Raw genomic sequence first — 26,640 nt, forward strand, 5'->3', positions numbered from 1 at the left:
TCACTCCATGATTTATTCCCTAAAGCTCTCATGATTTATTCCATAAATCTCTCATTCTTTTCAAGGCAACTTTGCTTTTTCCTTATGGAAAATATATATATATATATATATATATATATATATATATATATATCTTATCCATATATTTTCTAAAACTATTCTATAATAATTAAAAGAAACTAAGAATATTTACAATTAAGGAATTAGAATTCCTTTACAATATTGAAACCCCTTTTGTAGCTTTTCTTCAAAAATCTTGATGGCTTGGAAGCTCTAATGCTCCTACATCAAGAAGCCAAGGCTCTCACAAAACTCCCAAGCTTTTGACTCTAAGCCAAAGCCTAAACCAAAAAATTAGCTCCAAATATCCCTTTACGTGAGTTATGAGGGTCTATTTATAACAAGAAGGAGTGACTCTTCCACTCCCCTTTGTGAATTTTGGACTTCCCTCATGACTCTTCCACTTATTTACAAAATAATGTATTACATTACATCCTAACTCTTCACATTCCAATATTGACACTTGGAATTCCACTTACAAATTAATTACAAATAATATTACAATACACTCATACCCATATAAGACAAAATATGGTAGAGCCAACTAGACAGCCTAACAAGACAAAACACTATCATGCTTGAGTTTGGGGAAACTCAAGCTCAACAACTTCCACTTGATGTCTCTCAGTCACGTATCAGTGCCAAGCTTGGTACTGTGTGATGACATCCTCAAACTATATGATGGTGTCTGGATGGAAGCGAACTCTAGCCTCCATGGCATGCAGGTACAATGGTTTGGAACCTATTCAAAATTCCTTCTAGAGCATGAGAAACATTGTTCTTACTTCGACAGGACCACCGATGTAGTACTGCATGTTCTATTTTTTCACCTCTAAATCTTCCTTAGTGTCAATCTGTCTAAGTTGGTCCAATTATTCTTTTATCTCCTTCCTGACTTGGTAATTCAACCTAGGTTTGTCTTCAGTAAGTGAGCCAACAAATGGGATCCTGTGGGACTTCACCGAGAAATCTAGACCGTTGTATAACCATGAATATGAGTCCTGAATGTTACTAATGAATGAGGTGATTTATTTTTTGTTTTGGATCAACATCCACACTCTTTCTTTCTCCAGCTCTACCTGTTGCTTCATTTTCTTGCCCAAGTCAAGCGATGCCCCTTTGTATCACATTGACCATTCATGCATGGAAATGATTGAAGCTTGTACATTCCTGAGAGTTTTGACAAAATATTTACATTGTTGTTGCAATCCATGCATGTGGACAACTACCTTATGCACAATAACAAGCTCGTCATAGAGATTTTACATGGTATCTACAAGTGTCGATACTTCGCCAAGTATCACTGCCTTCATTTCCTCCAAATGGACCTATGTGGAAGTTGTGTTTTGCATTGTTGCACAAATTTTTTCAACCTATTGCCTGGAAGCCTATAATTTCTTTTCTAATTCCTTATTCTCAGTTGTCAAAAACTCAGTATTTGTCTTTTTTGCACCTACGAAGACCAAGTTGGTTGCAGCAATGACATTGGGATGCTTCCTGGTGTTGACCACAATCACTCTTTCTCTCATAAAAGTAGGAGATGTGAGATCATATGGAAAATTCTTCTTATGCAAGTGTACAAACTTCTTCTCATTTCATCATACGAAATATTGTACATGTCCATAACCAGATCATCATCAAGAGGAACAACTTCCCCTTCTCGCTTGGAGATGACTCTGTTGTTCGAGGTGGCGGAGACAGAATGGTGACCTGTAGTGTGTTAGGAATCAAGTCGACATCTTGATTATGAGGCTTTGGTTCCTCCTCCATGTCTATGATCTATATCAACGTTTCAACCTACTAAGCAAGCTCCATGTCCTGCATCTGTCTGCCCTCCTCCTCTGTTGGTTATCGTTTGTGTTCTTTCTCTTGAACTTGTTTTTGTGTTGTTTCTTCTACTATTGCACTTCTCTTTTCTTCTTCTTCTTATTACTTCTGCTTTTCCTCCTCTAGTCTCCTCTACTTTTCCCTCTTCCACTGTTTTTCTCTCTACATCCTCCGTTTTCTCCTTTCCTTTACTACTAAAGTCGATTTCATAATAGATGGATCTTCTTTCATCTTGCAGCTTCGTTCTCCCCTTGGACTATAAGAAACCTTTCTCTTTCCCTTATATTTTGTGAGGTCTCTCCCTTATACTGGCACTGCTTTTGGAGTAGATTCCTTTTACGGAGTCACCTATGAAGTTCCTACAAAATTGACCAACTAGCGGGACTTGGAGGAATTATAACAATTGTTCCATGGATCCTCCTCCTTCCAATGAAATTTCTTGTTCAGCCATTGGAAGCCAATTCTCGCACAATGGTATTTGCAAATACCACAAGGATCATATAGATTAAAGTCCCGAGTACTAAATGCAAACTTCTCTATCGCCTTTCCTTCGGTATCTGCAAATTTTGGGTTCTTGATATCATATAATCCAATTTGCATAGGAATAGTTGTCTAATGTGCTTTCTTCTTCCTATGAAAAGATGTTGAGAACTTGTTGATGCCTCGAAATTTGCCACGAAAACATGGGGGATAACCACCCGGTTGGGGACTTGAATACCGTCCCTTATCCATTTTGGTTGGTGGCTCCGACTGGAATTATGGGACCAGTTTCCCAATTTGAAAGATGGTAGGATGGGGTATGTGTTTGATTATCAAAGTTGATTTGGTAGATGAGGGTGGTTTCAATGGAAAAATCAAACTAGATATATATATATATATATGTATATGTATATGTATATGTATATGTATATGTACATGTACATGTACATGTACATGTACATGTACATGTACATGTACATGTACATGTACATGTACATGTACATATACATATACATATACATATACATATACATATACATATACATATACATATATATATATATATATATATATATATATATATATATATTCCTAGGCTTAAATCATTATTTTTGCGAACTAAACAAATGACTATCTTGAATGATAATGAATATTATTCATACAAGAAGTACAAAAACTTTCATAAAAACAACTATTTCAATTAAATAGTTAATCGAAATGGTTGACTGTAAAATGTATCACATCAAATACTTAACAGAATATTTTTTATCAAAAATGAAGAGAATGACAGCATCAACTATATTTCGAAAGTGAAGGGATAACAGGTTGTCTTAAAACATAATTGATAAACAAATGTACATATAGAAGAAACAACTTAATAGTTCATAAAATAATCACTATGCAATGATAAAAGTACCCGATGCGAGATGATTGATCCATAGAAAATAAAGTTGCAATCCATGCATTTTCTCCAAGATCGATTACAGAAAAACAAAAGTGCAATTCTTAGCAAACTTTCTTAAATAAACTCCATGGACTAGATCTTCAAAATTAAAGAAAGACTTTAAAAAGTACAAAAGTGGATGTTTTTAAAGAGTCTCAAATAAAATTGTCAGACCCCTTTCTAAATACATGAAAGGGGTTTTAATAATAAAAATATTATAAAAATAGCTAAGAACCAAATTTTGAGTGAAACGACTCTCCTTAGAATCAGTGCCAAAAGTGTAAAAATTAAAATTGATTTAAAATTCAAAAATCTGATTTTGACTAGTGTTGGCTTCTAATATGTTTCCTCTTCTCGTAGATATCTATCATTGCCTAAACTCCTGGAGGTTTCCTAATGCTTATCTTCATTTGTCCCGCATAAACTATATCTGATAATGATGGTGTCATATGGATGATAGAATTGCTTAAGCATCGTAGGGTCGTCAATTGGTTGTGTGGTTTCACTAGGTATGACCAATAAGCTTCCCAATTCAAATGTGACGGTTTTTTGATCCATTGTTATTTTGCTACAAGATTTTCGTGCCAACTTGATTGCAAATCCTTGATCTGGGGAAGATTACCTGGTGAACATTTTTGAATAAACCATGCATACCCAATATTATCATTAACAGTTTCTATCATATTGTTAATGTTTCCCTTGGGCTAGAAGCCTCCCTTTCAACCTGTTTTATCTAGATTTCCCAATTAGTAAATAGAATGTCCTTGTTAGATTCTTTGATCTTTATCAATTCTTTTGTTTTTCCCTTTGAATTATCCTACCATGTGATCAAGTTTGAAATATTTTCATCTATTTCCTCAAAGTTTATTTTAACATTTGTGAATTGATTCACTAATGCATCAGCTTCTTGGCACAGTGGGCTAATCTCTACTAATTTCTTACAAATGACTGGTTGTTGCTTTGATAGCAACGAATTGATTTCTAAAGCCTCTTTGATGAATTCACCAACTTTTAGGTAATCCTTCGTTTGATCTACAGTAAATCACAACTGTGTGATTTCAACGTCTTTGGCATTTAATTTTGTTTGGCTTTGAAGTTTTAGGTTCTCAAAACTCCACTGCAATTACTCAAGCTGTGATTTTACCTATTCCTGTGCATTCACTTTTTATCTTGTGATTTGATCCTCCAAATGCCTTATTCTTTCCTCCTTTCCTCCTTTTCTCTGATCAAATTTCTCACGTTTTCTTCTTTGTCAATCGTTGCAGAAGCATAAGCCCCTAAAAATTGAGATAATTTGGTCAAGTTTTCGAATGGATCTATAGGTGTATCTTTCCAGGCAACATCCATTGGCTTGTTTCCTGGAAAAATAACAGTATGATCATTTTTTCTCTTTTTCCTTTGTCTCTTCATGAATGCCTGATGTTTGGGACTATAGAAAATATCTAAAGGAGGAATTTCTTCTTCTTTCAAAACAATTTCTGACGAATGGAAAAGAAGGAATAACTTCAATTTCTTCTTAAGTAGTGAGAATATTTTCCGTATATTTATCGAAAGGCTTTGGCATTTCGAGAAAAGTCTATGTTTGATTTGTACCTCCCTATGGTTCATTGGTTATCTATTCAAATTGTCCCCATTCTTTCTGCATTTTCTCCTGATCAAGTCCCTTCTCGGTATTCTTTTTATTGGAAGGTTCTTCCACCTTGTTCTCTGTAATAGACTCCTCTGGTGGTTCAGCATCTTTGGATGCTTTCTTTGCATCCTTTCCTGAGACATTAGTAGAAACCCTTTCCTCCTAAGACTCCTGCAGGACTATTTGAAGTAGATTTAAAGGCACTTGCATTAACCTTTGATTTTTGTACTCCTTGAATTGTGCTAATTCAATTGGATTCAGTCTTATGGAAACTAAACTCTATACCTATGAAAATTGTTCGGCTGTTTCAAAAATATCATCAAAAAAATCATCCTCATGAATAAATGCCTTGACTTTAATAGACGAGGTGAAATTATACATGGCCTGATTAGGGTCATACTATATTCTCGAAACTCAACAAGATTTAAATTGTAAATGTGTTTGACTTCAACCTATGCATGTTCGAAGTCTTGTAAACAATAAACACCACACCGAAGCAGAAAATTGGGCCAGAGATCTTTTTTAAACTCTTTGAGAGACCTGGTTACACCCTTGCTAATTAGCTGGTATGCAATTTCTCTCGCTAATGATTTATCAGGGACATATCATGGAAGTACATGTGGTGGAGTGGTGCTTCCAAAAACTCTAATATATGTGAATAATTCCTCTCCAAACTATCTTGTCACAAGTTGAATATCGATGGTTTATAACTTTGGATGGCTCTTCATTTTTAGCAGCAAATTTCTCAACAAATGCTTTATCATAAACCCTATGTGGCTGTGGTAAATGACACATCCTCTTGCTATCCTTGGATTTAAAAGATCCGATGACCACTTGTCTTGAGGTTACAAATTCTCTGTCTTCAATGTTCACATTTTCAATAACCCATTTCACCATATCAGTGTAGGGTAATATTTCTAGTCTGGTTACTACCTTATGCAAAACAGAGCTTGCCACCTTAGATTAAGACGCATCTAAGGATTCAATATCATTTATCATCACTTCCTTCTGCCTTCCCTTCTCGAATATATTATAAAAATTCTCCCAGGAGCCAGCACTGCACACTGGTGAACAAGTTGTATCATAAAATAGGAGTGACGATTCTAGTACATCTTCAACTGGGGATTGTGTAACCTTTCCTTTATTCATATTGACCATTAAGCCAAGTAATCAAGTCTCCATTATAGCCCTGTAACCACAAAGAAGATGAGATTGATAGTGTGAAGGATAAAAAATTGAAATATAACGACATGCATATATGAAAACCTTTTTCAAATTAATGAAATTGAAAAACTTAAATGCACCCGTAATGGTGAGAAGACATCAAATTTTTTGAGTTGCGGAGCCATAAATATCCATAACTTGAAATGACAACTATGTAAGATTCGTATTAACTCTCATTAATGCAGTCTATCACAAACGATCTTTTCGAAGCAGATCATTAAAAACTTGTTAAAGTACCATCCTTAGAAATTGAAATGTGATTTTACAATTTAATGACATGTCACGTTGGTGGTCTTGGATTCTCTCACAAATCGGCAATTCACAATGTCATGAAAATAGTTTGATTACCAGTTTTGCAATTTTATGATTTGCGAGATTGCTAGATTGCGATCTGACGGATGTGAAATTTTTTTGATATTATAGTTAATTCGTTTGTCGGATCCATCGTCATATCACAATATGTAAAAGGAAGGTTTTAATATGTTATGTTTCTTTTCTGCGATGCGAAAAGTCTGACAGGATTTGACCTAAAAGGAACATTCCTAGATTCTCTCCATATCCCAAATCGGCGATGTTCAAATGGCAACGTTAAGTGTCATGCAAGAGAATTTGCGAAATGCGATTTCATTTTGGAACAGAGTAAATGATTTTTTATTTTTTTGGATTTTAATGAATTTAAACCAAGTTATTTTCTAAAGGGTCCCCATTTATTATCTAAAGGATTTTCACCGTAAATGGGGGTTGTTGTACAACAAAACAATTGGTGATTTACTGGAAAAACCAGTTATCTTTGAAATTTTTGAAGTTTCTAAAACTTTCAAAGTAAAGATAGTTCAGGAAATAGGAATTGCATGAAATTTTAGATAAGTAACATTTCTCTGAATAATAAAAGCAAACTCACCTAATTATAATTCATTTGATATCCTCTTAAAGATGAAAATTATTTTGCCTATATCATTCCTTAGTTTAAAAGATAAAGTAGGGGGCTTTTGCAGATCAACTTTTTAATGTACTCATTTGTAAGAGGTAGAGCATTTGTTGCCAGCAGGCATTCATAGCCTCGATAGGGTTACCTTTTAACTAGCAATGATTTAGTGTCCCATCCAGATAAGGGTGTAGTTTTTAGAGATAAATCCAAAATCATATATATGTATTTTTAAACATTTTATTTTATTTCAAAAAAAAAATATATATATATATATATATTACTCAAAAGTCATTGTCTTGGTTTGGTGGCCAAATAATGACAATGCCATTCACCGATTGTAATTCAACTGAACAAGTTGGCTCATGATGAGACCCCTTGTCTTAAGATTAAAATAATCTCAAGCCATTACCCTATTTTGGTATACAGTATTGGCAATGTTAGTCTATTATTTTCCTATGAACATGGTAAGCAGTCTATTGATGAGACCTCTTATCTTTTGAGTTTTAGTATATTTTATAATCACACTCTAAAAAGAGAAAATTTTACTGGATGGGGAGAACCATTGACTCCTTAAGAATTTTGGATGACAATTATAGAGTTGAAGATGCTTATCTGCAAACAGTGTTTTCTTTGTCAAAGATACTTTTCTTGAATAATAATAGAACAAAAGTTTTTATAAAGTTGGAGGTTCCTCAAAGAATAAATAATTTTGGTGGATAGAAAATTTCAGAGATTCATGGAACTTAGCTAATTTTCAAATGTTATAATTATTTCCTTAACAATCTCCACTTCTAAAACCAATAAATCAAAATATTTCCAAAAGATTTATTGTGAAGCCAAAAGTAAATGCCATTTAACATTATTTTCCTATAAAGCATAAAAATGCAATAAGATAAATGCGATAATGTTACAATTAGGAGAGGTTATCTCCTAAGAAAATAATTTCCTCAAGATAATCCCATTAAGAGGAAGAGAATCTATTCTTCCTAATAAATCTTGTAATATGAAGGTCGATGGGCCTACTTGCTCAATAATCTGAAATGGTCCAAGCCAAAGTCTTTGGAATTTGGTGTGTTTTCCTTTTTCTTCGGGTGCTTTGTCCCATTTCAAGACAAAATCTCCGATTTGAAATGACTTGGTGGGAACTAAACTTGCATCAAAAGAATTTTTAACTAACTATTGATGACAAACATGTGTGATCTTTGCTTTCTCTCTTTCCTCTTCTAAATTGAGAATTTTATCTTGTCTTAATTGTAATAAAGAAGAAGGATTTTCTTTAATGAATTGCACTAGGGCCAGAGAGGGAATAGCTAGATTTGATGGAATCACAACTTCTTTCCTGTAAACCAAATTAAATGGAGAAGTGCCTATTGAGGCCTTCTTAGTGATTCTATCTGCGCACAGAGCAAATGTTAACGATGTGTGCTAATTCTTTTGGCTTTGGTTGACAGTCCAGTTAATGATACTAATGAGGTTTTTGTTAGTTGATTATGCTAACCCATTCCCTTGAGGATAGTAATTGGTAGAATATTTCAATTTAAAACCTCTTTTTAGTGTGAATTAAGTCGTAGTGTTTCTAGAAAAATAAGATGTGTTGTCGAACATGAGTGCATTAGGTAGGCAAAATTTGGTTATGATAAATTGATCAATGAATTCAATAATTATATCATAATTGACTACTCTTAGTGGAATTGCTTCCACCCACTTGGTAAAATAATCTATAGCAGTAAAAATGTATTTGTGTTGTTTTCAAGAGTTAGGAAATATCTCTCCTATAACATCCAATCCCAATTGTTCAAAAGGTTGTTCAATGTTGACTGGTTGTAAAGGAAGTGACAGTTTCCTTTGTATTCCAGCAACTGTTTGACATACTTTTCATTTTCGCACATACTCATGAGTATCTTTGAACAGTGTTGGCCAATAATAACTAACATGAATAATTTTGTGCATTGTTGTATCTCCTCCAAAATGTCCACCAGTTGGGCCATCATGGAGTTCCTGCAAAACTTTTTCTGCTTCAGATTTTTCGAGGCATCTTAGCAAAATGGAATCATAATTTTTTTGAAATAACACATTATCAATGATTTGATATTGATTAGATTTTAGCCTTAAATCTCTTTTCCTTTTATAACTGAGTTCAGGAGGAGAAAATCCATTTCTCAAATAGAAAATCAAATCAACATATTGGGATTCAGACTCGTTTAGATTTACCTCAAATATTTGCACAGTATTACCTGAATCTTCATCTACTGATATGTTGGAAGCTCCTACTAACATCCTACAAAAACCTTGTCCTTTGATGATTTTAGCTGGTTTAATTTCAATGTCATATTCCTGCAGTGTTGTCACCCAATTTTCCCTTTTCTCTCCTAATTATTTTTGCACTAGTAAATTTCTCATAGATGAGAATGGGACTATTACTTTAGTGTGTGTTTTAAGAAGAATAGGTCTGAAGTGCTTCATAGAATTGAAAACAACAAAAGCTTGTTTTTCAATGTCTGAGTAATTCAATTTAGCGCCTTGCAAATTGGAGCTAAAGAAAGAGATTGGTGCTTCAATTTTCTCATCATTGATTTGTGTCAAAATGGCCACATATGATGTTTCGGAGGCAAAAGTATATAAAATAAAATTATTAGAAATATTTGGGTTTGTTAAAGAAGGAGCATTTATAATTTCCTATTTGATAAGATCAAAAGCTTCTCACTCACTATGTCCCCATTTAAAAACCAAATTTTTCTTAATCATGGATTGCAAGGGTAAAAACATTTGTGAAAATTCAAGGACAAATATTTTAACAAAATTTATCTGACCTAGGAAGGAATGCATGGATTTTTTGTTGTGAGGCAAAGAGATTTCATAAATTTCTTTTATCCTATTAGGATCTATGTGAATTCCATCTTTGGATACAATAAATCCAAGAAGTTTACCTTCGCTTAAAGCAAAGTAAGACTTCTTTGGGTTTAGAGAAATTTTGTACCTTTTACAACGTTCAAAGATCTATTTTAAGTCTTTTAAATGATTAATATGTTTCTTTGAATATAAATTACCACATTTTTATTTACCAGACCTTTGAAAGCTATATCCATGGCTCTCTAAAAAGTCGCACCAGCATTGATTAATCTAAATAGCATCTTTTGAAAGGCGTATGTTCCCTATTTGGTTCTGAATGTGGTTTTCAGTCGATCTTTTGGATGTACGATAATTTGGGTATGAGAATTTGGTTGTAACCTAAAAACACATCCAAAAAAGACATTAATTCTGAACCTGCAACTGACTGTAGTACCTATTCCATAAGAGGTAGTGGAAATTTGTCCTTCTGACAAGCCTTGTTGAGATTGCGAAAGTCTATGCAAATACGAATATCACCATTCTTTTTCCTGACTGGTACTAGGTTAGAAACCCATATTGAAGGTCTAAAAGGAAAAATGGTTTTGGCTTTAAGAAGTTTGTTTAATTCAAATTTGATTTGATTCTCCAAATTTGGATGAATCTTTCTCAACTTCTATTGTATAGGCTTTTCATCAAATATCATAGGAATAGTGTGTTGTATGATAGAAGTATCATACATTTTAAGATCATCATAATTCCAAGAAAAAACATTTTTATATATTCTCAACAAATGAATGAAGGCTAACCTTTCATCAAGTGCAAGACCAAGACCTAGATTAATATTCTGTGGTTTTAGATCAGTTCCAAGATTTACTAATTCAAACCTCAATGTTGAACTTTGAAGTTTTGAATTAGTTGGTTTCTTGAATCTGTCTTTAAGATCATACAGATCTTCCAGCTTAACTACAGATTTGGGTATGGGATTTTCATTTGTCTTTTGTTTAAGCTGACTATCATGTTGGTCTTCATCTATTATTTGGTCATCGTATGAGCCCTCAGATGTCAAGAATTTTATGATATCCTGATTATCATTAAAAACTCACCAATTGGTGATATTATTGGGAATATAAGGTCTAAAAATTACCTCTAGAAAATCGATCAAGACTATAATCCTCTGATGGTATGAGTTTGGAAGAAATGTTAGCTAAGAGATCAACACTTGTGCTGTGAAGTCTTGGTATTGGAGAGATATTAAATGCCAGGAAATGTTAGGTAAGTTCTTGGACTAATGATTGATAATGCTTTAAATATATAAAAAGGAAGTGAATAGTGTTCCTTACCTATTCGATCATAATTTCAAAGTCTCCAAAGACTTGGAAGTATTTGATATCAAGGCCTATGTCTTTGTACAATCCTTGAATCAATGCCTCGTACTTAGTTGTGTTATTAATGCATTCAAATTCAAGTCTACATGCCAACATAGTTTTCTCTCCTTTGGGGCTAACTAGTATATAGCTTGCTCCCGCTCCATCTTTAGATTTAGATCCATCAAAAAATAATTTCCAAAACACATAATTAACTACTGGTTTATCTACAAAATTGGTACATTTGGAAGAATCTGTTTGCAAATCATTTTCAATATGTGAATTAATAGAATTCTCCAGAAAAGGATAATTTTGTGCATTAAAATTGCCCAAAAATGATTCAACAGAATAGTTTCCAATGATATTATTATTGTATGCAATGGGCTCATTTTCTCCTTCCAGTTCAGTCACGGTGTACTTTAAATGCTTCTCACGGTCGACCCTTATTTGATTTGGCTTTCCATTGTAAGGAAGCCACATATGAGACCAGTCTATTGTAAAATAGCCATGAAGCTTTTCGAACCAATCTCTGCTAAGGATTAAGCCGTAAAATTCAGGAATATTAATGACTAATATGTCAATTACTTGACATACTCTCGGATTTGAAAAGAGTGTAATGGTGACCGAATTAATTTTTCTTATGACTTCAACTTGTGTCTGATCTAACTGTACAATGTGAACAATAGACTTTAGGGGTAAAACATTTAATTTAGTGCAGATTGTTTTTGGCATAATGTTGGATGAAGCCCCTTAATAAACTAAAGAATTGTGAAAATTCTTATTAAATATTTCAAAATTAAAAACAAAAGGAGGAGTATGAGAATTAGATCTACCACCAATTAAAATAACATCAGTTGGTTTGACTTTATCCGATGAATTACTGGGAGATGATTTCTTACCGATTGCTTTTTTTTAACAGCAGGAGTTTATGGTTCCTATTTTTTTACTTGACTTCAGTGAATCAGTAGATCTCTTACTTCTAGTGGTAACAGGTAAAGCTTCTTCTTCCTCACTATCTAACAAAGGGAGAATGAAATCCCACATTACATGTACTTCAACTAGCTCTTCATCATTAGTTTCTTCATCAGCTGTTGATACTTCTTCTTCTTCCAAATCTGATTCAGCATTTGATATGGTATTTGGAGGTTTAGGATCAAAGATTGGATTTCTTTTAAAAGGTCTAAAAGGATTTCTAGAAGAAGTTTCGGCTACTTACTTCTTTATCTCAATCATTTCATTGGACATGGTTTTAAGTATTTTTTGCAGACTTTCAAGATTGAAAGGGTCTTTAGGCATTTTCTTCTTAGATTCATCTTTGAAGGTGACCTTTTGGACTTTCTTTCTTCTAATGTATTTTTCTTGTCTAAGGCTAAAATTCGTTTCTCTACAGCTATAGCTTCTTTCACGTTTTCAGCTAGCGTTGTCTTAGCATCTCTATCTACCAAAATAGTTGTATTTGAAGGGAGAGAAAAAATGTACCATTCATTTTGTACTTCGGCACTTGGTATGGATGTAGTTGTGATATTATTTAATAGTTTGTTAAAATGTAAATTAAAATCCTTAATTGGCTCTTTTGATTCAGCTTATAAGTTGGAGAGATCATTAATAAGAGTAATGGTTGAGCAATAATATCCAAATTTGGTTATGAATTGCTCTTGGAACACATTCCAACTATCAACAAAACTAGACGGTAATGAAAAGTACCAAGATCCTACTAATCCTTCAAAAGTATAAGGAAATAAATTTACAACAACATCTTCTTCTACAACTCCATTAAGATTTATAGATAGCATGAAGTTATTTATATGCTCCTTGGCAGGAAGACCATCATCGAGATTAAATCTTGGCAACCATTTTTCTGGATGGGCAGGTAATGGATGTAATGGTCCTGCCATCTGAAAGGCTCCTAGATTTTTCCATGGTATTTGAGCCATTGTGTATATTTGTGTGGAAGAAGATGCACCAGTAGTAGAAGGTGATTGGGTGGAGGAAGATTGTGCTCTTGTACCAGTGTAAATGACTATTTGAGATGGTGAAGTGAATGATTGGATAGAGTGAGTTTGCAATGAAGATGATCGAATAAATGAAGGAGTTTGTGGTGGTGGTGAGAAAATATCACTATAAGTTTCAGACTCAAATTTCTTGGTTTTCCTTCGAGGAGGAGGTAGAGGAAATTCAAATGTAGGTATTCCAAATTTTTCACTCTACGATCTAGTTAATCTTTGAGAGGAAGGAAAAGATGAGGAAACACTGACTTTAGATGACTCAGATACCTCTTGAGATAGAGAAATCCCTTCTAATTTCTGAATTAAATATTGTACTTCAGGAATTTCTGCAGAAGAAGGTTGATCTGATTTCTTTGGGGAAACACTAGTGGATTTTAGAGATTTTTTCACAACTTCACATCTGGGATTTGGAGATCTGGAATGTGACTAGGAAGTTGGAGGTGACAGTGAGCGAGTTTGACTCTTAGAATGGCTTTTCGATTTAGATTTACTTGACATTCATAGCCTAGCCCTCCTTCTAGCACCAAAATGTTTAGGCCTCGAAATTTGCTGTGACAACATGAGGGATAACCACCCGATAAGGGACTTGACTATCGTCCCTTATTCGTTTGGTTTAGTGGCTCCGACTGGAATTATGGGACCAATTTCCCAATTTGAAATATGGTAGGATGGGGTATGTGTTTGATTATCAAAGCTGATTTGGTAGATGAGGGTGGTTTCAATGGAAAAATCAAACTATCTATATATATTACTATTACCCAGGCTTAAATCAATATTTGTGCGATCTAAATAAATGACTATCTTTAATAATAATGAAGATTATTCATATAATAAGTATAAAAAAATTCATAAAAACAACTATTTTGATTAAATAGTTAATCGAAATGGTTGACTGTATAACGTATCGCATCAAATACTTAACAAAATATTGTTTATCAAAAATAAAGAGAATGACAACATCAACTATATTTCAAAAGTGAAGGGATAACAGGTTGTATTAAAACATAATTGATAAACAAATGTAAATATAGAAGAAACAACTTAATAGTTCATAAAATAATCACTACACAATGATAAAAGTACATGATGCTAGATGATTGATCCATAGACAATAAAGCTGCAATCCATGCATTTTCTCCAAGATCGAATACAGAAAAACAAAAGTGCAATTCTTAGCAAACTTTCTTAAATAAACTCCATGGACTAGATCTTCAAAATTAAAGAAAGACTTTAAAAAGTAAAGAAGTGTATGTTTTTAAAGAGTCTCAAATAAAATTGTCAAACCCTTTTCTAAATACATGAAAGGGGTTTAAATAATAAAAATATTACAAAAATAGCTCAGCTCCAAATTCTGAGGAGTGAAACGACTCTCCTTAGAATCAGTGACAAAAATGCAAAAAATAAAAATGATTTAAAATTCAAAAATCTGATTCTGACTAGTGTTAGCTTTTGATATGTTTCATCTTCTCCTAGATATCTATCATTACTTGAACTCCTGGAGGTTGCTTAATGGTTATCTTCATTTGTCCCACATAAACTGTATTTGATAATGATGGCGTCATATGGATGATAGAATTGGTTAAGCATCGTAGGGCCATCAATTGGTTGTGTGGTTTCACTAGGTATGACCAATAAGCTTCCCAATTCAAATGTGACAGTTGTCTGATCCGTTGTTTTTTCGCTGCAAGATTTTCATGCCAACTTGGTTGCAAATCCTTGATCTGGGGAAGATTACCAGGTGAACATTTTTGAATAAACCTTTCATACCGAAGATTATCATTAACAGTTTCTATCATATTGTTTGATGTTTCACTTGCACTAGAAACTACCCTTTCAACTTGTTTTATCTGGATTTCCCAATCATTAAAGAGAATTTCCTTGTGAGATTCTTTGATCTTTGGAAATTCTGTTGTTTTTCCCTTTGAATTATCCTGCCATGTGATCAAGTTTAAAATATTTTCATTTATTTCCTCAGATTTGATTTTAGCATCTATGAATTGATTCACTAATGCATCAACTTCTTGGCACAGTGGGTTAATATCTACTAATTTCTTACAAAAGACTAATTGCTACTTTTATAGCAATGAATTGATTTTTAAAGCCTCTTTGATGAATTCATTAACTTTTGGGTAATCCTTTGTTTGATCTACAGTAAATCATAGTTGTCTGATTTCAACGTCTTTGGCATTTAATTCCATTTGGCTTTGATGTTTTAGGTTCTCAAAACTCTGTTGCAATTGCTCAAGATGTGATTTAACTTGTTATTGACATTCACTTTTCTCTTGTGATTTGATCCTCCAACTGCCTTATTCTTTCCTCCTTTTCTCTAATCAAATTTCTCACTTCTTCTACTTTGTCAATCATTGCAGAAGCATAAGCTCCTACAAACTGAGATAATTTGGTCAAGTTTTCGAATAGATCTATAGGTGTATCTTTCCATACAACATCCATTTGCGTGTTGCCTGGAAAAATAGCAAGATCAATTTTTCTCTTTTTCCTTTGTCTCTTCATGACTACCCATTGTTTGGGACTATAGAAAATACCTAAAGGAGGAATTCCTTCTTCTTTCAAAAAAAATTCTGAAGAAGGAAATGTAAGAATAACTTCGATTTCTTCTGAAGGAGTGAAAGGCTCTTCCGTAGATTTCTCAAGAAGCTTTGGCGTTTCAAGAAAAGTTTGCTTTTGATTCATACTTCCCTAGTGGTTCATTAATTATCTGTTCAAACTGTCCCCATTCTTTCTGCATTTTCTCTTGATCAAGTCCCTTCTCGGTATTCTTTTTATTGGAAGGTTCCTCCACCTTCTTCTCTATAGTAGACTCCTATGGTTTTTTAGCATCTTTGGATGTTTTATTTGCATCCTTTCCTGAGACATTAGTAGAAACCATTTCTTCCTGAGACTCCTGCAGGACTATTTGAAGTAGATTTAAAGGCACTTGCATTAACCATTGATTTGTGTACTCCTTGAATTGTGTTAATTCAGTTGGATTCAGTCTGATGACAGCTAAAATCTATACCTGTGAAAATTGTTTGGCTACTTCAAAAATATCGTCAAAATGATCATCCTCATGAATAAATTCCTTGACTTTAACAGACGAGGTAAAATTATACACGGCCTAATTAGGGTCATACTGCCTTTCTCGAAACTCAACAAGATTTAAATTGTAAATGCATTTGACTTTAATTTGTGCATGTTTGAAGTCTTGTAAACAATAAACACCACACTGAATCAGAAATGTGAGCTAGAGATATTTTTTAAACTCTTTGAGAGACCCGGTTACAACCTTGCTAATTGTCTAGTATACAATTTCTCTGGCTAATCGTTTATCGGGGACATACCATAGAAGTACATGTGGTGGAGTGGTGCTTCCAAAAACTCTAATATATGTGAATAATTCCTCTCCAAACCATATTTCCATAGGTTGAATATCGACCTTGGCTTCTTCAGATAATCTTGGGGCTTTCTTATCAAAGACAACCTGATGAATAGGGATCATAACCCCCTGAAAAATCTGATAGAAGTATTCATTGAAATAATAATTCCAAAGTTCTTTATGATATACATGAATTGATGTGGGATCCTAAGGCGTCCACTTCCATCCCATAATCGGAAAGGGAAATATGAAACTCACTGCGTCCATTATGTAGGCACACATAAAAACGAAGGAATGGTTTTTGTAGTGACAAAATGGTTCTTCCTATATTCTATGATGTGGTGGGCTAAATTATTTAACAATATTGTGGCCCAATCCATTATTATAGAATTAGAAGTAGCATCAATCAGAGGCACCCATTCAACAGAAAACTTGGTAGTGTCTGCATATCCAAATAATCTACATAGCATTGTGGTAATGTATAAATAAGGAGTGGCAAGAGAGGTTACCATATACATACCAGTTTTATCCATCTTGTGCTTCTAGGATTTGACCTCCATTTCTTTATAACTTCGGATGGTTCTTCATTTTCAGCAGCAAATTGCTCAACAAATGCTTTATCATAAACCCTATGTGGTTGTGGTAAATGATACATCCTCCTTATATCCTCGGGTTTAAAAGAATTGATGACCACTTGTCTTGAGGTTACAAATTATTTGTCTTCAATGTTCACATTTTCAATAACCATTTCACCATATTGGTGTAGGGTAATATTTTTGGTCTGGCTGCTACCTTATGAAAAACAAAACTTGCAACCGCAAAATAAGAAGCGTCTAAGGATTCAATATCATCTATCACCGCTTCCTTCTATCTTCCCTTCTCGAATATATTATAAGCATTCTCCCAGGAGTCGGCGCTGCACTCTGGTGAACAAGTTATATCAGAAAATAGAGGTGATCGTTCTAGTACATATTCAGCTAGGGACAGTGTAACCTTTCCTTTATTCATCTTGACCATTAAGATGATGAGTCTTTGTTATAGTCCTATAACCACAAAGAAGACGAGAGTGATAGCGCGAAGGATAAAAAATTGAAATATAATGGAATACATATATGAAAGCTTTTTTCAAATTAATGAAATTGAAAAACTTAAATGCACCCATAATGGTGAGAAGACATTGAATTTTTTGAGCTGTGAAGTCATAAATATCCATAACTTGAAAGTATAACAACGTAAGATTCAGATTATCTCTCATTAATGTAGTCTATCGCAAACAATCTTTTCAGAGTAGATCATTAAAAACTTGTTAAAGTACCATCCTTAGAACGTGAAATGTGATTTTATGATTTATTGACGTTTCACATTGGTGGTCTCGGATTCTATCGCAAATCGGAAATTCACAATGTCATGCAGATAGTTTGATTACTAGTTTTGCAATGTTGTGATTCGTGAGATTGCGATCTAACGGATGCGAAAATGTTTTGATATTACAGTTAATTCATTTCTCAGGTCCATAGTCATATCACACTACATAAAAGGAAGGTTTTAATATGTTATGTTCCTTTTCTGTGATGTGAAAATACTCACAGGATTTGACCGAAAAGGAATATTCCTGGATTCTCCACATATCGCAAATCGGCGATGTTCAAATGGTAACGTTAAGTGTTGCGCAAGAGATTTTGTGAAATGCAAAATGCGATTTCACTTTGGAATGGAGTGAATGATTTTTTTTTTAATTTGGAGTTTAATGAATTTAAACCAAGTTGTTTTCTAAAGGGTCCCCATTTATTATCTAAAGTATTTTCACCATAAATGGGGGTTGTTGTACAACACAATAGAACATTGTGGAGAGATGATATGAAACTTCTTGCATGAAAATCTTGTCGGTGGCATACCTTGGAATAAAATGTGAGACTTATGACCGCCAAACACTCTAAGGAAGGTGTCAGCTAGTGAGGCAAACCAATCTGCAATCTCTGATACTACTTCCATTACCCCACATGACATGTAATGTGGTTCTTCCTCAAAGATAATCTTGTAAAGTGGAATAAGGAAGTGGTCAGTTAACCTCTCCATAAATCCTCTATGGCAACAATCCGAGAGAAATCTATAGTGGTTGTGCACAGCAGGGTCTCAAAGTGTCCAAGTCCATTTCATGCCACAGAATGCATTATGTCCAAATATTGCATCCAGCAGATATGCAAACATATAAAATCTCACGTACTCGCCCTTGGGAGGATTCAAGGCATTCTCTACATGGATACTTGATTTTCGAGCCAACAAGTCTAGCCATTTGAATAACTTCCCCTCATTCACAACCAGGTTCAATAAGATTGTCCACCCTTTAGGAAAGGTCTCAGTGCTCTGCTGACTATAGATTCTACAAGCTAGGATGATCAACAACTAATGGGCCCTCTTGAGAGACTCTATCTTGTAAGTGTTTGTGGGTGTCTGTCAAAAATTTGATGGCTCTTTTACCCAACTTTTAATAACGTATTTTGTGCCCACATAGTTGTAGGTGACATAGAAGTATGAATCCATGAGTGTTTCTTATGCGGGAAAATTGTACATAAGATGCTAATTTTCTACCAGAAAAGTAACAAGATTTTGTCCACTAGCACTGCTCAAAGTGATGGTCTTCACATCAATATGTGAAACAATCTAGCCGATAAAATTTGCACATGGGAAGGCTGGATATTTGCATGTAACCTTATGTAGCCTTGATTTATGGACATTAATGTATACGTGTTGGTCCTCCAGATTTTCTTGGAAGCTCTTTGTTGAAAAAGCTTCTTTCACTTTTTGTCATGTAAGATCTGACTCCTTTTCCACATACAATTGAGTGTCTAAATACACTGGAAATTTAATTGTCATGCTCTCAACTACTTCCCCGATATTGCTTTATGTGGTATCTCTTGAAGAAACCCTCTTGGTTGCCCTGATAACAATGACTTCTGGAGATAATTTCTCAACAAATGTGGTACTTGTAAGAGGGAAAAGGCACTCATGGCAAGAATAAATTAACTTTTTCAAATCCACTTTCAAAGCAAGATCAGGCAGTGAACTAGTGAAGTGATGAGAGAGATTGCGCAATTTTCAAGAGAAAGGGAGGGAGATTGGTTGAGATAACTATGCATTGCACGGTCTTAATAGCCAATGATGCAGCCTGAGGCTTGATACTACACAATGCGTAATTCAGCCAAGGCAATGATAGGGGGAGGTTGTGCATTGCACATTCTGAGTGGCTAAGGTGGTAGGACTAAGCCCTGGGACTGTGAAATTCAAAGTTGGGCTCATGTACTTCACATTACACAGTGTCATAGGCCAAGCTCTCATCTTGAGCCTTGGACTTTCACAATGCCTAGTTGGGCAAGGAAGTGCATGGCCAAGTGAAGTGCAAATTTGCCTAGTGAGGGTGTAGGAAACAAGAATATCTAAGAGATAATGCAAGTTAAAGTGCACATCTAACTAAGTATGGATAGATCAATGTGAATCAAGTGCAGAAACTCAACAAATGGAAGGAAAAACAAATATTCAAGGAGAGTCGTTGAAACAGCGATCAATGGTGTGTAAAAACAAGAAAATAGATGCGACAATTATGAAAGGTGAATGAATTAAATCAACACTTGTACAATCTAATATAAGTAAAAATTCCAGCAACCATGAAGAGAAACAAGCAAAACATCACTCGAAGGAGTGAAACGACAAAAGGCTCCAGAAAAAATAGCAAAAGACGACAAAAGAAAAACTCACCCTGAAAAGCAATGCAAACTCCACCGAAGGCTCCTTGATCTCCTTGGGAATGCTATAGATCTAATATCGAATGTAAAAATGAGCTCTATAGGCATCACTTAAATAGATTTGGATGGATTAGGGTTTATGACACACATGCCTAAAATCAAGGAAAAAGCAACACTTGGAAGAAATTTCTAAAAATATGAATTGTGACACCTTCGGGAAACTAATGGTGAATCCCTCTTTTATAGGGATTTCTTTTTCACTTTTATCTTTTTTATCTTTTTTTCTTTTTCGAGAAACTTTCCATGCACATTGACAAGGAAGATTGCGCAATTCTAGGGAACTAGGCAACTTCCTGACTCAGTGCACTTCGCAGTTTCTGAGCTCAAGGAATGGATTATGCATTTTCTTAGCTTCATGTTGGGATGCAATCCATGAATGTGCAATTCTCAAGCTCAAGGTTAAGCTACCATTCTGGATTACGCATTTTCCATCATCAAGGCTAGCTTACCTTCCAGGATTGCGTAGTTTCTAGAGGTAAGCCCAGGACTACTGCAAGGTCAAGTTAGAAGGTTAGATTCTGACTCAAAAGGATCAGATCGGTATGAAAACAAGAAAACACAAGCACAGATGAAAATAATAAGTCTTGATCGAATCGCAAATACTTGACAACAGTAAAAGATAAGATGTTGTGGACAGAAGAGAAGGCTCCAAAATCAAAGCGTAGGCAAAATTTTGGAGGGTGGTTGTAGTAGCTACAATAGGTCCCTATTTTTTTAAACTTAAAAATAGGGGGTTGTTATAGGATTTAGAAAATATGATCAAGCTGGGAATGCCTAATATTTTGAAAATAAGGTAAGCGACTAGTAGATGTATTTGTGACAAAAGTAAAAACCTTTTAAAATAAGAACCCAACGATGAAGTTCCTTAATTAATTTAAACTTAAATTAAATCAACTCTAAACTTTTAATACTGAGTTTTGAATTTTAATACTACCAAAACTATTTATTTCATATTGTCCTCACCTCTCTTAATATTAGCATCGCTCCGCTGCCAATAGGCCTGTTAAGCACCTTGACAAAGATACATTTGTATCATAGAAGAATTGACTTGATGACAACAAGCTTGTTCAGAACTCTGGAGAGTTTTCTAATATCTCTCACATTTTTCATTTTGAAATGCTTTCAACTCTTTGAACATTTACTATCTTTTTGATAATCTATAAATATATTGCTTTTGTAACTTTGGAATATCAAAAGAGTGGGGTGAGAGTTATTTTAATTTATCAAGAATTTTGATATACTAATAATCCTAACTTGGTATGTTATTATTCATTACTAATAAAAATCAGTCTACTTTTAAATGTCAAAGTGACAAAGCTCTTGTTTCAAAAAGTAAGCAATCAGACATTTACCTTCTAATGAAAGCTTTAGTTAAAAATAAAGTAATAACAAGCATAATATATTGTGCATAATTTCATATTACTTCATCCTTAACCTTTGGATTTAGTTGAATAATAATTATTATACTGAAAATAGTATATTTTTTGGAAAATGTAACCCTTGCTGAAACTATACAACAAAAACAAAATAACAATAAATTGTTTTTACCAAAAAAAATAGACAACAAAAATAAGAAAAGAAAATTTTAAGGACGCCCACATCCTTTAGTAAATGGTGGTTTATTTACATATGATTAAATGATTTTTTTATGAAAAGTACATTTTCAAAATCTAGTCATTCAAAGGCATATTTTCAACCTTGCCTTCCAATTTTTGCAGAATGTATATGGAAGGGCCGAGTTTTGAAGAGGTTTGGAAAGGACTAAGCCAAAGGTGTTGGAATTTTGAGTGTCTTCCTTTCTCCTCATGGCTCTTGCCCCATTTAAGCACCCTATCACCAATGGAAAAGTCCCTGTCAGATGTTAAATGTTTATCAATTGTCTATTGATGATTTTTTGATGTTCATGAAACTTAGCTTTAGTCTTTTGCCTTTCTTCCTCCAATTTCAATAATGTGTATATTCTTGCATCCTTATATTTTATGAAATTTCAATTTACTTCTTGAGCCAATTGAATAGATGGAAGAAAAATATTTGGAGGTAGGATATTCTCCTTGCCTTATATAAGGAACTAAGGGTAATTACCCAATGCTCATTTTGGAGGAACTTTTTCAAACCACAAAGCATTGGATAAATGATTATGCTAGTTTATTTGATGGTTTTGAACTATTTTCTTTAATATTTGGATTAATTTTTTATTAGTGGATTCTACCAATCCATTATTGTAAGGGTAATAATTGGCAGTAAACTTAATTTTAATACCCATAACTAAACAAAATATAGACATCTTCAGGGAAGAAAAATAAGAGGTGTTATCGAATATAAAAGACAAATGAACATCAAACTTGGAAATTACATAGCTTTTGAGAAACAATATCACCTGTTCATCATTAACCTTCTTTGATGGGATTTCTTAAGTCTAACTGGTGAAATAATCAGCGGCAATGAGAATATATTTATGTAACTTTGAATAATTTGGATTTATCTCACTAATAATGTCAAGACCCCATTGCTCAAAAGGTCCTTCTACTTCCATAGGTTGAAGAGGAAGAGCTGGTATTTTTTCTTTACCAGAAATATCCTGACATGTTTTACACCTCCTTGAATATGCATATGAATCTCTTGAGAGAGTTGGCCAGTAATAACTTGCTCAAAGAATCTTGTGTGCAGTTGTCTCTCCACCGAAAAGTCCTCCAACTAGTCCATCAAGTCATTCGTTCATTACCTTCTATGCATCATATTTTCTCCAAGAATCTTAGTAAAACATTATCATAATTCTTTCTAAACAATACTCCATTAATCAGCTGATATTTAGCACATTTTAACCTTAAATATTGTTTTTTTTAGTTGTTAAATGGTTAGGTGCAGTTCCATTTGTTACGAAATACCTAATATTGTAATACCAGGTGTATGTTGGCATGGGGACATAAAGAAATTTCTCTTGACTTAATTCAAACTCGTTGTACTAACCTTCTTCTAGATCTAAATGATAACCTTTTGATTCAATTGATAACTTGCACAAACATTGCCTTCTTACAACCTTAGATGGTCGGATTTCAAGGTCATACTCTTGGAGTGTTGTCATGTAGTTTGCTCCTTTTTCTCATAGGTCCTTCTATACCAATAAATTATGCATAGCATAGTGAGGACTCTAACTTTAATATGTAATTTTAATAGAAAAGTCCTAAAGTGTCTCATAGATTTATAAATTGCGTATGTTTTCTTATTTATATCAGGATAATTTAATTCAGCCCCTTGAAATCCAGAACTCATGAATGAAATAGGTATTTCAATATCATCAGCATTCTTCTGAGTAAGGATTCTTGCATAAGAGACATCAGATGCAAAAGTGTACAATAAAACTTCTTTATCAAAATTAGGACTATATAGTGTTAGATCAGTAGCAATAGCCTCTTTAATGTTTTTAAAATACTCTTTTTCTATTGTACCCCATTTAAAAATGTGATCCTTTTTAATCATATATTGCATAGGTCTGACAGTCTCTAGAAATCCATGGATGAATCTCCTAACAAAATTAATCTTCCAATAAAAGATTGGATATTTTTTATTATGAGGAAGAGAAATTTGAATAATTTCTTTAATTCTATTTGGATCAATTACAATCCCAATTTTAGAAACTATAAATCTAAGGAGTTTACCTTCAATGACAAAAAAAATCGTTTTCCTAGGATTTAAAGATATGCAATATTTGCGACATCTATCAAATATTTTCCTCGAATGATCAACATAATGTTCTCTTTTCTTTGAATAAACAAATATATTTTCCAAGTACACAACAATAAAATTGTTAATGTATCCATTGAAAGCAATATCCATTGCTTGTTGGAAAGTTTCTCTTCCATTTATTAGACCAAAAAGAATCTTTTGATAATCAAAATTACCCCATTTATTTTGAAAAGTTATTTTAATTTGATCTTCTAGTGCAACCAAAATTTGGTGGTAAGTAGAAAATCCATCTAACAAGGAAAACATCTTCAAAACAACAAAAAATTGTAAGATTTGCTTCCATAGGAGGAACGGGGTAATCATATTTTTCTAATGATTTATTAAGATTACATAATCAATGCAAATCCTTATGTCCCAATTCTTATTTCGAACTGGAACTAGATTTGAGACCAATTGAGAACGTCAAAGTGGAAAAATGATTCTAGCTTTCAAAATTTTATTCAATTTATCTTTAATTTGACCTTCGATTCTAACATGCATTTTTCTAAGTTTTTGTTGAAATTCTTTAATGTTTGGTTTTATTGAAATTACATGTTGAATTATTCTGGTATCATATACCTTCAAGTCATCATATGTCCATGCAAAAACATCTTTGTATTCTTTAAACAACTTGATAAAAAAAAATCGTTCAATCGGAGTACAATTTGTTCCCAAATTAACATTCTATGTATTTTTGTTAGTTCCTAAATTTACAACTTAATATTGCATCGAGTAAATATTGGTTCTGCAGTAAGTACTTCCTTTGAAATTATTCTGAAAATCATACAAATTTTCGAGCTGAACTATTAATTTTGGGATTGGATTTTGTAATTGAAGTTCAACTAAAAAATTTGAATTCAATTGGAAAACATGTTGATCTTCGTCTATTATGGATCCCTTAAAAGTATCTTCCATAGTTAAGAAATCCCTTATTTGGTCATCATCACAAAAAACTCTCCAATTAGAGATTTTTTCTAGGAAAGATGACCTAAAAAGGATCTTTGTAGAAAATTTATTAGGTGAAAATTTCTCAACTAGAAGAATCCTTTATGTGACATTAGCCAAAAGGTCAGCGTCCATTTTGTGAACAGATATTAAATTTAACTCAAAATTATCAAAGTTTTGGGATAAATCCCACACATCTTGCTTGTAATTCTTTAAATGATTAGAGACACAATGAATGGTTTTATTGCATTGCCTAACTATTATCTCTTAATCACCTAAGACTTTAATTTTCTTAACTTCCATCTCAATAGATTTCTGAAGCCCTTGAAGTAAGGCTTCATACTCTGCAACATTGTTATTACATTGAAAGTTAAGTCTACATGAAAGAAGAAACTTATTACCTTGTGGATCCAGTAAAACAAAACCGACACTAATGCCTTCTATTGATTTGGAACCATCAAAGTATAAAGTCCAAAAATCAATATTTACATCATTAACTAAAATAGAAGGAAAAGAAGCAGAATATGATATTTTCTTTGAATCCAAGAAAGGAACAGTAATGGAATTTAGAATTTCAACTTCTATTTTGGGAATAAAAGATTCCTCATATGCATAATTACCCAAAATGGTTTCAAAATAATAATTACCTAATTAAGCTTGAGAAGACATAATTGGTTCATTGGATTTTTCAAGATCAGTAACCGTATGTTTCATATGTTTCTCTCTTTCCATTTTAATATTATTAGGTCTACCATTTAATGGCAGCCATAAATTCGACCAATCAGTTGAGAAATATCCATTAAGTTTCTTAGCCCAATCTTTTCTAAGTAACAAACTATAAGATTCTAAGATGTTTGTGACAATAATATCAATAACATAAAGAAAATTAGGATTAGAGGAAACTTGTATAACACATCTTTAATTTCTCCAAGTACCTTAACACTTGACATGTCTAGATGCACAAGTTGAGTAGTGGGCTGTATAAGAACAAGATTTAACTTTTCATCCACTGATAAGGGCATAACATTAGATGAGGCCCTTGAGTCCACTAAAAAATTGGGTACATTTCTATTACAAATCTTAAAGGTCAAAAGGAAGAGATGAGTACAAGAAGTTGATCTAACTCTAATTAGAGTTGTGTTTATATTTGATATTCTCTTTGCAGGAGTTTTTTAGGAATTATTTGAATTGGAGGATTGAGTTTTTGGTGGATCAATTCCTAAGACTTTAAGAACTTTGTTCTTTTGTTGATTTAATTTTGATAACTCAAATAGGGAAACATTTTCCCTAGTTTTTTTCATGTCCTCTACCAAATAATACTCAAAATGTTCTATTTGAGGAGCTATATTTGAGGATGAAGGAGATTTATCAAAAGTTCGTGATTTCTTAGGAGGACTAGAAGGATTAGTAGCAGCTAGAGTGGAAGTTTGATTTTGTGTTATGCTCCTAGTCTGCACGGAATTAATAATGATCTAGTTGAAGATGAGGAGGAAGTTAATTCCGTGCAG

Source organism: Pinus tabuliformis, chromosome 4_2 (genome assembly GCF_031772625.1).
Source record: "Pinus tabuliformis cultivar Carrire ecotype Pingquan chromosome 4_2, CPIR1, whole genome shotgun sequence".
Lineage (NCBI taxonomy): Eukaryota > Viridiplantae > Streptophyta > Pinopsida > Pinales > Pinaceae > Pinus > Pinus tabuliformis.